Here is a 12930-nt window from a genome sequence, read left to right as displayed (position 1 = left end):
TATATATATATATATATATATATATATATATATATTCACTGACAAAACCAAAGGTTATAGTTAGGTTGTGAATTTACTCTGACAAAACCATAGAAATTCAGCAGTTATAGCAGTATAGTTAGGGATCTTTTAAGTAACTACAACTCGCACCCTAAGGTATCTATAACTCACACATTTGCCATGCACAGTTTTCTTATCAATAATTTTATTGCAAATGTTGCAGTGATAATATCAAAGATACCAGACAAGATCTCATCAATTATATAATATGTGGAGTAATTAGCTGTGCATTGTGAAGGCACAAATTATAGTTACCTTGGGGCATGAGTTGTAGTTACTTAAAAGGCTGAATTTCTATGGTTTTGTACAAATAAATTCAGAGCCTAACTATACCATCCCTGTAACCTTTGTTTTTTTTTCAATTAATTTCTATGCCTTTTTAACGTAATGCAATTGTTATTACTCTACGTTATTCCAACCCCACCATGCATGACCTTTGGCCATGTGCAGCAGGGATTGGTCACTAGGCCTGGCCTGCAGCCAGCCCTTGAAGCCAAGCCCTTATAACCACCCAACCCCACACACGTCCTTTGGCGGTGGGCAGCGGAGGTTGGCCACAGGGCCTGTCTCTATTAGTGGATCTGTGAGTAGGTGCGTGAGTGTTTGAGTGGGTCTGAAAGTGGGTGTGTGAGTCTGAGTGGGTGTGAGTGGGTGCATTAGTGCCTGAGTTGGTGTGGGAGTGAGCGAGCGCATGAGTCTCTCTATGCATGTATGAATGAATGAAATAGTGTATGAATGAATCTGTGGTTTTTCTTTTAAATGTTTCCATATTTGTGAAAATGTGCACATTTATGCGAATATCCCAAGTGGTGACGCAAAATTATTTTAAACCCATAATTTGACCCTAAAACACACCTATATCACACCACTCGGGTCAGGGTACCTTCACCCTGACCCCTTATGCCACTTTCAATTTGGATTATCACCTCCAAGGACTGTGTCCCATGAAATAAAATGGCGGCCGCAACTTTCTAGTCAGGTTACGGTGAGCCAATTACAATTCTTCTTTTCACACGTGTATTTGCAAAAAATTGCACATTTCACAAATTATTCACGAAATATTCGCAGCCAGAGATATACAAATGTATTTTCTCTTTAATATCTCAAAAACTACTGAACGGATTTACACCAAATAAGCAAAAGCATGATCTGCGTATCCAAAGCTAGCTTTCTGCCAAATGTGGTGTGATCCTCGTCCGGTGGTTCAGGCTGTATAAGTGTCTAACAGTCCTATGGGAATTAATGTGGGAAAAGCACCCCCCCCCTGTTCTCTGCCCCCACTTGACAGATCACCCCAAAACTTTCCGTGTGCAACAAGAATCATAGCAACACTTTTTGGGGGGAAATTTTGTGAAGATTGTCAAACGGTGCCAAAGATATAGGCAAGTCAAAAAACACTTTATCTATGGGAACATGGCCCTAACCATGTGGCCACTAGGTAATATATATATATATATATATATATATTTATATATATTGTATTTCGGTAGTGCAAACCTAGCCAAAATGAAGTGGAGTACTCCTTTCCTCAAGAGGAGATACAACATACTTCTGATGAACTGTCAGCATTGCAATCATAAACAACCATTGAGGTAACAAAGTAATTAACTTGTTTGGCTGTAGTGAAAGCAGTGTACTCCATGATGAGTGCAAAAGAAATCACTGATAAAAGAGGCAAGGAGTACCCACTTTGTACCTTCATATACCGAAATAGCACAGTCATATGGAAATATGTATATTATGCACAGGGAAGTAGTTGTAATCACTAATATATGGTGAATGAAATTGATTTATTACATGAAGATGCCAATGGTAATATTACATACTCAAATCGGGTTACCTAAATATAAAATATAGATGGTAAAGCAGTTGATGATAACTTTACAGGTTTTCAGGTAAGAGGTAAGTAATGGAAAGGTTAACAAACAGAGTCTGTGGGCAGTACAGTTCAGTTACTTGAGAGTTTAAAGAATCGAATGCTTAACACTTAAGTAAATAGTGGAGACAACTGTTTATTTTGCAGGCACTCTATTGCTTATGTCGAGTCAAGCTGCCCTTCGTAATCAGGAATGGAATGAGCAAACAGATGAAACTGCTATTAAGTTTCAAGTTTTAAGAGGACCAGGTCTGGTAGTTTGGGATGGACTACTCCTAGTGGAGCAGAATCAAAACTGTTTTGCATATGGCTGGGTCCAAACTGAGGTGGCACAGTGGACATAAAAACAATAGGTTGAAAGGCTACCAGGAGTGATTGCCACTAGTTAGACAAATTGCAAACATTAGTCCTATCACCTTTTGTGTTTGATATAATACCCTTAGTGACCAAGGTTATGCCCAGACTTGGGTCCTGTGCCTACTGTGCCACGGGAACCAAGCTACACTCAACTAAACAGACCCAATCAGGCTGAAAGTGGTCAGTGGTACATTATAAATCCTGACTTTGTGTTTCTCCAGACCAAACACTCTTAAGATATAGTGCCTACTATTAGGGATGACATGAGATTCTTACACCTTGTAAACATTTTCTACAGACTGATTTACACATGTATAATGTGTGTGATGAAAAGGGAAAAGCTGAACAGCTGACATCTGTCCTGCCCAGCTTCAGCCTCCAAAGGAATCATGGTGAAAGAGTTCACAGGAGGCTGTTTGTAACTGACAACAGCTTTACTACCCGATTTATAAATGATGATAAGGGAATTAAAAATACTATCTTGGGCCTTTTCCACATTCTACTGACATCTGATAGGGTCCCTATCTGCAAATGGGAACAGTGAACAAGAGAAGCTCTGAGCTGGCCAGTGTTAATTTTGTGTGCCAAGGAAACCATGGCAGCTGACCTTGGTGATGTCATGAATCACACATCCCATCCACCCTATAATTGTTTCGAGTTCAACCTGATTTTTTTCTTGTGACCATGTAATAGTTCATGCTCTAAGAGAAAAAAAGTACTTCCCATCACTCTTTTGTCTAGTTGTTTATGAATTTCTCAATCTATACTAAAAGGAATTACACGAAATGTGTAAAATATTATTTTCTTGCTTAATCTCCATCTCTACCCTCCTCACCCATTACTTTGGTCTTCATGGACGACTCTGTATTAAGTTTTCCAGGATTGAACTGAGGTAGCTGAACCATTTTTCTTGTCTGTTTAGAGAAGATTTGTCAAACATATCCATATGAATCAACAATCAAACATCAGTCACTATTAATGACTGTGTAAAATGTAGTATATGTGCAGATACACTACTATTGTGAGTGTGGGGAGGGCCATGACTCAAAAGTGGTGAAGCCTCAAGTGGATCATCATGCCCCTACCTTCCTCCAAAATGGCAGAATAGCAAATTATAATCTCTTTTTCACTTAAGGAGGCGTCCCTCTGGGCCCCTCCCTCCCTCCCATCTGACCCAAGGGTTAAATGGAGATGCCCAATGTCCCCTTATGACTTCTTCAGTTTTATTTTGGAAGACTCCTGGACCTAGTTTCTGAGACCAGTAATGCAGGGGCAATATTTTTCTCAAAGTTAAGTTGCCGCCAGTCATCCTCAGGGTTCAGATCTGTGGACCCAGGTTTGGGTTTCCAGGCCTGAAATGGACAAGAAGAAAAGCTCTCTCATCCAATCATATTTCTTTTTCTAATTTGGTCCACAAAAGGTCCACGAATTCAGGTTTGTGGGTCTCAGCAAACTAACAGTCCAGATAATTAACATTTTAACACTTTTAGGCCTACCAAAAATGTTTTTAAATGCTAATTTCTTGAACCTACTCAAATGATTCACACCAAAACAATTAAAGGCACTTCCTTGAAAAAAAAAAGTTCTGCTTTCATGCCAATTATGATCAGATTAACTTCTGTGTTATTTCAGTATCAGAGAGCAAATATAGCCATGGAAATTATAATGGGAAAAGTAATTTCCCCCATCCCCTGTATTCCCTCCTCCTTGAATCGCCCCACCCAGATTAATGGAGAGGCATGACACTTGTTGAGCCCAAGTGAGATGATTTATTTATTTATCTATCTATTTTAAGTTTCATGTTGATTCGTTGAATTGTGCCAAGGTTATCAAACAAAAATGGCTTTTCATTGTCCTAATTATATATGTGTGTGTGTGTGTGTGTGTGTGTTGTGCGCATGTGTCTATATATAATATGTAATATATAATATATATGGACCTTTTTGTTTGAGCCATTTCTTTCCTATACATATGTGTAGTTATGGTTTAACACACTTTCAGTTGAAAAGGCTTTCTTTGATTTGCCTATAACTAATAACCCCATGGATGGATTTGCACGAATATTGGCAGTTTTCTGGTTTAGTAAGCTAAGATTCTACGTGCCAAGTTTCGCAAAGATCAGTCCATGAGAAAAAGCTAAAGGAGGGGGTAGAAGTGTTTCCCATTTTAGCTCCCACTGGAAATTTTGCTCACGTCAACAGACCTAACCGCTGAAAAGCTTTACACCAAAACTTGGCAGGAAAGTAGAACTTTACTCTGAAAGCATGCTTTCTTTAGTTTGGTGTAAATTAATTCAGTAGTTTATGAACTAAGTTGCCACTGGATTTTAAAAGGTTAACATTTGTGTGTATCTCTGCTGATTGACTTTTCTATATCTCTGCCATCTGGGATCTCAATAATAAAAAAAATCTGATTGGATAAGTAAGCCTTTTCTCCTTTCGGATCTGTGGTACCTGGCGTATAAGAAAAAATTCTCATGCTGCAGCCGTTACAGGACTAAAGGCATTGTACCTGTGTCCTGTAGTTTACAAAGAAATGGCCCAAACAAGGGCAGAGTAGACAAACCATGTCCTTCAGGCCACAATCTGGATACCCTCAAAGGTGTTTCCCTTAGCTTGAATTTTAAAGTCAGATTCATGGCTCATGAACACTTGACATCTAAAAACACTTAGGGCCTGATTTAGATCTCAGCCAAGGGGTTACTCCGTCGCAACGGTGACGGATATCCCATCAGACGAAATCTAAATACCATTGTTTCTATGTTATTTAGATTTCGGCAGACAGGATATCTGCCACCATTGTGATAGAAACCCTCTGCCGAGATCTAAATCAGGCCCTTGGTACCATGTTCTCCAGCTGCCATTTTAGATGTCAGGATTCGCAAGTCAGAAATTTGATGCACAATCCAGGTGCAACATTCACGGTTTGACTAGTACATCCAATGTAGAATCCACAACTCTGAACAAAATATCTTTTTTTTAAAAGGCCTGGCCAAAGGCTAATACCTAAGGGCCATTCCTTGGGCGTTGGCAACAGGCCAGTCCCTGCATCCCTCCCACCCCCAGCCCACCCCAGTGATGACTGTGGCAAGTTGGGTACAGGGCCTGGCTTCAGGTTAGGATCACTGCCCAACACTCACTGTGCATGACCTAAGGTCATGCACACTGGGGTTGACTCCCATGGTGTGCTTGACACGGAGCCTGGTCACAGGCTAGACCCTGCGCACAATTACTTCTGTGCTTGGCCAAAGGCAGTACGCAGTGGGGTTGTGGGTTTATGGCAGGTTAGGGGCAGAGCTAGGACATAAGATGGCAATATGTGATCTTATTATACATAATACCCATGTTTGTTTCGCTTGTTTATTTTGGTGCAGTTCGTGTGAAACAGGTGCTTCATTTCAAACAATGAAACGTTTAATTAAAAAGCTATGTGAAACGCTAGACTACATCTTTAAGTTGTCTGCAGTGAAAGGAAAGGAACAATATTTAAATATGTAATAAAGAAGGTATTGTCTTTTAAAACAAGTTTTGCTTTGTTAAAACACATTCTATCTGTAAACGTCAGAGATGTTCGAATCTAGTGCCTGCAAAGATAAACTAACAGTGGGCCATGATTTCACTTTGAAAGTACAGGTCTTATTTACATTTTAAGAACAGGGAACATATTAGACTAAAGACAATGGTACATCTTAGCTGAGTGGCTCAGGGTTACATTAACTAAATGCACTATCATGTCCGGAAACTAGTTGTCTGGAGAAGAGGACATAAGCCCGAGTACAGTGGCCCTAGTCCTAGATATTATTCAGGGAAAGCAAGATTGATCTCTCACAGTCTCGTTTCTCCAGATGTCCTTTGATTAACAAGTAATAAACTTGTAGGGAACCTCATTTTTCTTTCTTTAATAGTTTACTCAAATTATAACGTCTTTGTTATATTTCCTTTGAATTTAGAGACATTACACAAGTGCCTTTTAACTATCACATTTTATACATCTATACTCTATGACCTCATTTCGAACATCATAAGAGCGTCATTTTAACCTAGTAACTCACAGCCCTGCGTTGACAAGCCAAACATATTCATGTTTCCAAATAATAATTATTTGTGGTCACATCTGTGGTTTTCGTAATGTAACTATTTATATCCCATGAAGGATTACTGGTTTCATTGGCAATTTCTGAAATCTAAAATATACCACCATAGTTCAGATCACAGACTTACTTGCGGTTTGAACACGTCCTTCATCCAAAAGTAAAGTGGGTCTCCTTGATTGTCCAATAGACTTTCAGGACTCTTATGGTGTCTTTTAATTTCTAAAACTACTTTAGCGTCCCATAGTCTTTCTTTCTTATTATGGTGAAGCCTAAGAACTCCACCTACAGATCTATGTTATATACAGACTGAGTTCAATCTTGAACTAATTTCAAAAGAACAACTCCCGTATAGCTTTCTATGTTGGTTGCAGTTTTCACTCTATTTCCAATGGACACTTTAATCCATTGTAACATTTCTTCACTTTACGATACTACTTTGACAATTAATATTTAAAATAATTCCATCACTTTGTGCATCGGTTTGCTTCTACTTTCTTGATATTTTCTAGTTGTCCTTTTTTCTGTTTTGAGAACAAAAATGACATCGATAGTGATTTATTACAGGTCACGAATTGTGATTAGCCTTCAGCTTGACATATTATATTAGACTAACTGTCTGGTTTGCTTTAATTTAGAGATACTCTTATTAACTTGCATGTTTGATCAATTAGCTTCATGTCATAGTATTCTCATTTATTTCTAATATTTGGTAAGGTAATAGCTTAATTGACTTGCTTGTTATTTCCCTTGTCAGTAATGCTATTCAGGTGCAATTTCAGGACTATCTATTATTAGATTTGGTTCAGCTGAAACTACATTTTGCAAGCCAATCTGTCATGTAATAGCATTGTACTGCTCTTTACTTATTATAAGACCATTCAATTACTATTACCCATCTCTATTCCTGGGATAACAAGGTTATCATCTTGTTCATTTCCTTGGGTGAGAGAGCCTCCAGTTGATTTACGCAACAAATTTCTTCACAAGCAGCATTTCTGCCTATCTCTCCTTCGTGAGCCTTAATATATGGCCTATAATAAAGACTTGCATTCGTGGCAAATAGCATTTGTGTAAAGTGAAGTGTTCTGTGGCTGGAGAGGTTAAAAAATGAGCTTATATATTTGATTAGTGTTCACTTCAATCGCAGTTTGAGTGGCCTGCTAGGCTTCCCAATGTAGAAGATACAGCATGGCCAATGTATGGCATGTATTGCATAATCAGAATCATAAGTCAAACAATGTCTTACGACTCCAGCCATAGGCCTGGCTCTGGATGAGCTTGAGGTCCTCTCCGACCCTCCATCTCAAAACGAGCAGAGCTTCAATGTTGTTTCTGCCTGCCACTTACACACTACTCTCATGCACCAATAATGTAAGATAAAGCATTAGCCTTTAAAGTAAAACAGGCTAGAGAAAGAGATACTTAGCGACTGATTTGCACAGTGTGAAACTAGAAAACCACGGATAAGTGCAGCCTTCCCAGCACGGCCAGATTGTGTGATCTTAGGAAAATGTTTCATTTTACGTTACCATGCCTCCTTCTTCTTCATTATTGCATATGAGAGAGGGCATCTTGAAATGCATGAGTTCTGGGACTGATGTTAATGAGCTCTTGGTGACATTGCTGTACATTATTTCTAACCCAATCGCTTATGGGGTGGAAGGTGGTCACCTTCGCCAGTTGACAATAAAATTAGCCTACTGATGTAATGGTTTTATCCAACGGCATTTGGATCCTGGGCTGATGTTTGCAGTATTCCCTCGCTCTGGAAAGAGTGAGGATGGAGAAGACTAGGGAAGAATCTCCTTATTTAAGTGAAACTCAGTTGACAACCGTGCAAAGAACGAAGGTCGAATCACACACTTTCTTAAAGTTACTACAGATTTCCTGAGCTCCGACCATAGTTTGACTAAACATTTGCCTTCCACCATTTACCTTTGTCAGACAGAAATAAATTATGAGTATACGCATAGCATTAACCTGTTTTAAATATGTGTTTTGGGTATTTTTAAAAATAAGTAAATGCTTTCAAAATGATATTTTTTGTTGTATTGCCGTGTGACAGGTACGGCGTTAATGTAAAAAAAAAGAACCTTTTTTATAAAGCCATATTGCACGTCTGCTGCTTTGAGCTGAGGTCATACTGCACTGAGAGAGGCACGAGGCAAGATAAAGCCAATCCCTGCCATGCGGCAAAGAGGGCTGGATCGGCTGCACGCCCTGCGGTGCTTCCTCTGAGCATCCAGAGCGGGCCACGCCTTGCACAGCACAATGCCAGGGCAGCTCTTGGCATGTGTAAGGATTGCTTCCCGGAGGACTAACACTACTGTGGTGACCCTGCGCGGATAACACCTCGTGGCACTGCGCTACTCCCGTGCAGAGGGCTAAAAAGAGTACACAGACTGGAGTCTGTGCATTCCCTCATCAGTTCTTCTCGGTGAGGAAGGGCGTGTACCTGTCCCCAGGGAAACCTGCAACTCTCCTCGGAATAGGGCGCGGATCTTTCCTCCCGAGGACCGTGCATCAGTCTACCACGGGATGTTGAGATGGACCGGGGTTCATCCGTCCTTCCCAGACGCCATAAGGAACTCCCTCCCAAAGGGTCGTGTATACAACCCTTCCCCGCAATGTTTCTATCTTCTACAGCCCAGCATGCTTACTTATTTTTTCTGAAACCCTTGTTGCCCTCTCAGCACAAATGGACCTCAGCAGCACTCTTTGAGAGGGCGAGGGAATTCCTCCAGCCTGGGGAGCGTGTGCTCCGCTCCCCCCAAGGAGCTAGTGCAGCGCCGCTTCCATGGAGCCGGCACGACGCCTAAGAACCTCGCCTGCCGGGAGAGGGTGAGTCCCTCCACTCCGCACACATTCCCCCTGCTAGGAGGTCGCTGCATTGTTAGCCTGTGAAGAATCTTGCAGTTTTTCTGCCAGGAAGCCCGTGCGATCATCCTCGTTAGTAACAGAAGCGCGAGCATGGACCAGAGGCAGCTGACAGGTGCCTTCAGAGCAGGGATCTGCAGAAGAGCCCTCCCCCTCCTCATCTGAACCCTTGTATGGTTTTGATTGTGCGAGCCAAGGGACCGTCGACCTTACCCTCCAGAGCAGTCTGTGCTTCCGCTGTCCACGCCAGGTGCTGTGTAGTATTCAGCATCCCCATAATATTGCGGTGACCCTCCAGTTCGACTGCCTTCCTAGCCCCTCCCTTTGCCTCCAGCTGGCTACGACTCCTCCCGGCATGCTCTAGTGACATACATGCAAGCCTCTACAGCAAGAAGGGTGGGCAGGAGATGAGAGTGAGTCGGTAAGGCTAGCCTATAATCTCTAGAGGCAGAGGCAGTGCCGGGACACTGGTGCCATCAATCAGTGAGAAAGGTGCAATTTTGTTTATGTTCTTGCTTACTGCGTGCTTAAACTGTTCTGTAACACTCAATCAAGCAGGGCCGGAATGCTATACCAAAAGCAACCTTGGCAAAAATGCCCAAATCATTCCAGCGCCTTTAATCTCCTCACGCAAGCTCTCTCTTTCCATCCATCCATTTTCTCTCTCTCTCTCTCTCTCTCACTTGCCCTCGTTGGTGCACTTTTCAATAACCCATTTCTAATATCCTTTATTTGTTCGTTGTTTTTCATTTGCAGGCATGCCTAAAACAATGTTCAATTTAAGTAAGTTTACAGCTTATTTTGCAGGACACACATAATAATTAATAATCACACAATGATTAATAAAGGCAATAGTTTTTGATTTTGCATAGTGAGACGTTTTTTTCAAGCGCCACTTACATCCACATTGGGTACTGCATATACAGCAGCCGTTCAAGCCCACTGCACTCCTAGCAGGTGCAGCTGCAGTGCAGGTTTCTCTCACACACAAAACAGTTACAGTACAGGTAGCAGCCGTCTAAACTCACACAAAACATGAAAGATGTACAGCATCAGTCCATAACACTCTTTCTCTCTCACTCCCTCGCTGTCTCTCTCTTTCCCTCCCTCTCTCTCTCTCTCCATCTCTCTCTCTCTCCCCCACCCCGCCAGGGGTTGCAAGAACTAAAGTTCTGCTGTGAAAGCAAGCAACCTAATTTGCAAATCCAACTTCTCTACTTGACTAAGTGTATTCTGGACAAATCATAGTGAACGTTAGTGAAGAGGGCCATGGACAGGGATGGTCAGGTGGACACAAGATAGCCCTGCAAAATTATTCAATACCACTGTTGCACCTGACCCTTTTTGCAGAATCATCCACAATCTTTTTGCCTCTTTCCTCCTAATTTTTCTGACCTGTTTTTGTTGGCGTTAGGACTCTGGGCACTTTACCACTGCTAATCAGTGCTAACATGCATATGCTCTCTGTGTAAATTGCATTGTTGATTGGTTAATTCCTGATTGGCATATTTGATTTACTAGTAAGTCCCTAGAAAAGTGCACTAGAGGTGCCTAGGGCCTGTAAATCAAATGCTACTAGTGGGCCTGCAGCACTGGTTGACCACCCACATTAGTAGCCCTGTAAACAAGGCTCACAACTGCCAAAGCAGTGTCTGTGTGTGCAGTTTTAAACTGCCAATTCGACCTGTCAAGTGTACACACTTGCCAGGCCCAAACCATCCCTTTCGGTATACGTAAGGCACCCCTAAGGTAGGCCCTAGGTAGCCCCATGGGCAGTGTGCAGTGTATTTAAAAGGCAGGACATGTACTGGTGTGTTTTACATGTCCTAACAGTGAAATACTGCCAAATTTGTTTTTCACTGTTGCACAGCCTATCTCCCTCATAGGTTAACATGGGGGCTGCCTTTAAATAACTTTAAAGCGCAGATTACCTTTAAGGGCAGATAGAAGTATGGAGTTTAGGGTCTCTGAACTCACAATTTTAAAAAAATACATCTTTTAGTGAAGTTGGTTTTTGGATTGTTAGTTTGAAAATGCCACTTTTAGAAAGTAAACTTTTCGTGCTTAAACCATTCTGTGACTCTGCCTGTTTGTGGATTCCTCGTCTGGGTCAGTTTGACAGTTGGGCTGTTTACACCACTTCTCTAAATAGTGACACAGAAGGGACCTGGGGTGTAGCCTGCATATCCTGATGAGCCATCTGTGCTGGAAGGGAGGGGAGGAGTGGTCACTCACACCTGAAAGGACTGTTCCTGCCCTCACACAGTGCAGTCCCTGACCCCCTGACCCCCTGGTGTGTGTCTGGGGCCTGGCCTGGACAAGGAAGGATCTTGCAAACACTTGAGACTTTGCCAATTTCAAAGGCAGAAAGGGGTATAAGAAGAAGACCCAAAAGCCCAGACTTTTAGAATCTTTCTGGAATCAAGAGGAACCTCTGCCAAGGACAAGAGCTGAAGAGTTGGAGGAGGAGTACTGTCCCTTTGCTGTGTTGCTTTGCTGGACTGCCCTTCAGTTGCTGCTTCTGCCTGAAAAGAGTGCAAAGGGTGAACTTTGCTCTGTGCCCTGCTTGAGAAAGTAGCTTGCCTCCTGTTCGAAGTCTCAGGGACACCAAATACTTCAGTTTCCTCAACCTGCAGCACTGGGAACTGTGTGTTTTGTGCTGTTCAAGATGAGAAACCACAGCAATGCCGACAACGTCGTCGCTGGCCTGCACCGTGACCTGCCGACACCGCACCGAGCTGCACTGCCCCGCTTCGCGACCCTGGTCTCACTTAAGCCGTCATTGGATGACTTCACCGAGCCGCTGCTCACACCACGACCTGTGGGCCCGCACTCCGGCATCGCCTGCTCACACCGCAGCCTGGGCATCCCTGACGACAATGCTCCTGATGACACTGGCGCCACTGCCTGCACCGTGGCCTGTGGACACTGCTCGTGAGGTACACGAAGCACGCCCGTCCCGCCCCGCAGCCCCGGTCCACTGATGCCAGCATCATCGACTCACGTGTCGTCACCAGGCATCCCTGACTGCACCGTGGCCTGTGGACAACACTCATGAGGGTCACGAAGCACCGTCCCGTCCTGCACCGCTGTCTTGGGCCTACCAATGACAGCACCTCAGCAATGACGACGCCGCTGCCTGCACCGTGACCTGGTGACACCGTACGTCGCACCGCCTCGCTTCACACCACAGCCCTGGTCTCACCGACACCGCTGGATGCCGTCACCGAGCCGCTGCCTGCACCGTGACCTGTGGGCACCACACATCGTATCGTCCCCCTTTGCTCCTCAGCCCCGACACCATCCACGCCAGCGCTCCTGACTTCATCAGCCCAGAGTTCGATCCACAACACGTGTGAACTTCAAGGGCACGACAACTCACGCACCAAGTCCGGAACCAACACTGTAACCTCAGAGACGCTGCTCTCCGCGAGCTCATCGCAAGGATCACAACGCCCTGCAAATGCAAGGTACTGTTTGTGGGTCTTCCCAACACTGTAGCTAGCCCATGATGCTACGGCCGGCCAGAAATGTTGGTTTTGTTGATCACAACGCCGTGATAGCCTCAGGTGGAGCTATCGACTTCAAGGAACTGTATTTTTGAGTAAATCTTGCAAAATTCATATCTTTAACACTATATGCTGGATTTTTATCGTTTTGGTCTTGT

General features: G+C 43.2%; 1 protein-coding gene across 1 annotated transcript in view; it reads right to left on the bottom strand.

Moving 5' to 3' along the window:
* LOC138284065 (tropomodulin-2-like) overlaps positions 1-9645 on the bottom strand; it is a 338245-nt gene extending 328600 nt beyond the window's left edge. Inside the window, exon 1 of the mRNA XM_069222471.1 lies at positions 9477-9645. The gene's annotated coding sequence lies outside the window, so the exon portion shown is untranslated. The remainder of the gene's footprint in view (positions 1-9476) is intronic.
* Between the last annotated feature and the right edge of the window lie 3285 nt (positions 9646-12930).

Source organism: Pleurodeles waltl, chromosome 3_1, assembly GCF_031143425.1.
Source record: "Pleurodeles waltl isolate 20211129_DDA chromosome 3_1, aPleWal1.hap1.20221129, whole genome shotgun sequence".
In the NCBI taxonomy this organism is placed as follows: Eukaryota; Metazoa; Chordata; class Amphibia; order Caudata; family Salamandridae; genus Pleurodeles; species Pleurodeles waltl.
The sequence above is the reverse complement of the archived record's forward strand: the minus strand, read 5'-3'. Positions and strand labels throughout refer to the sequence as shown.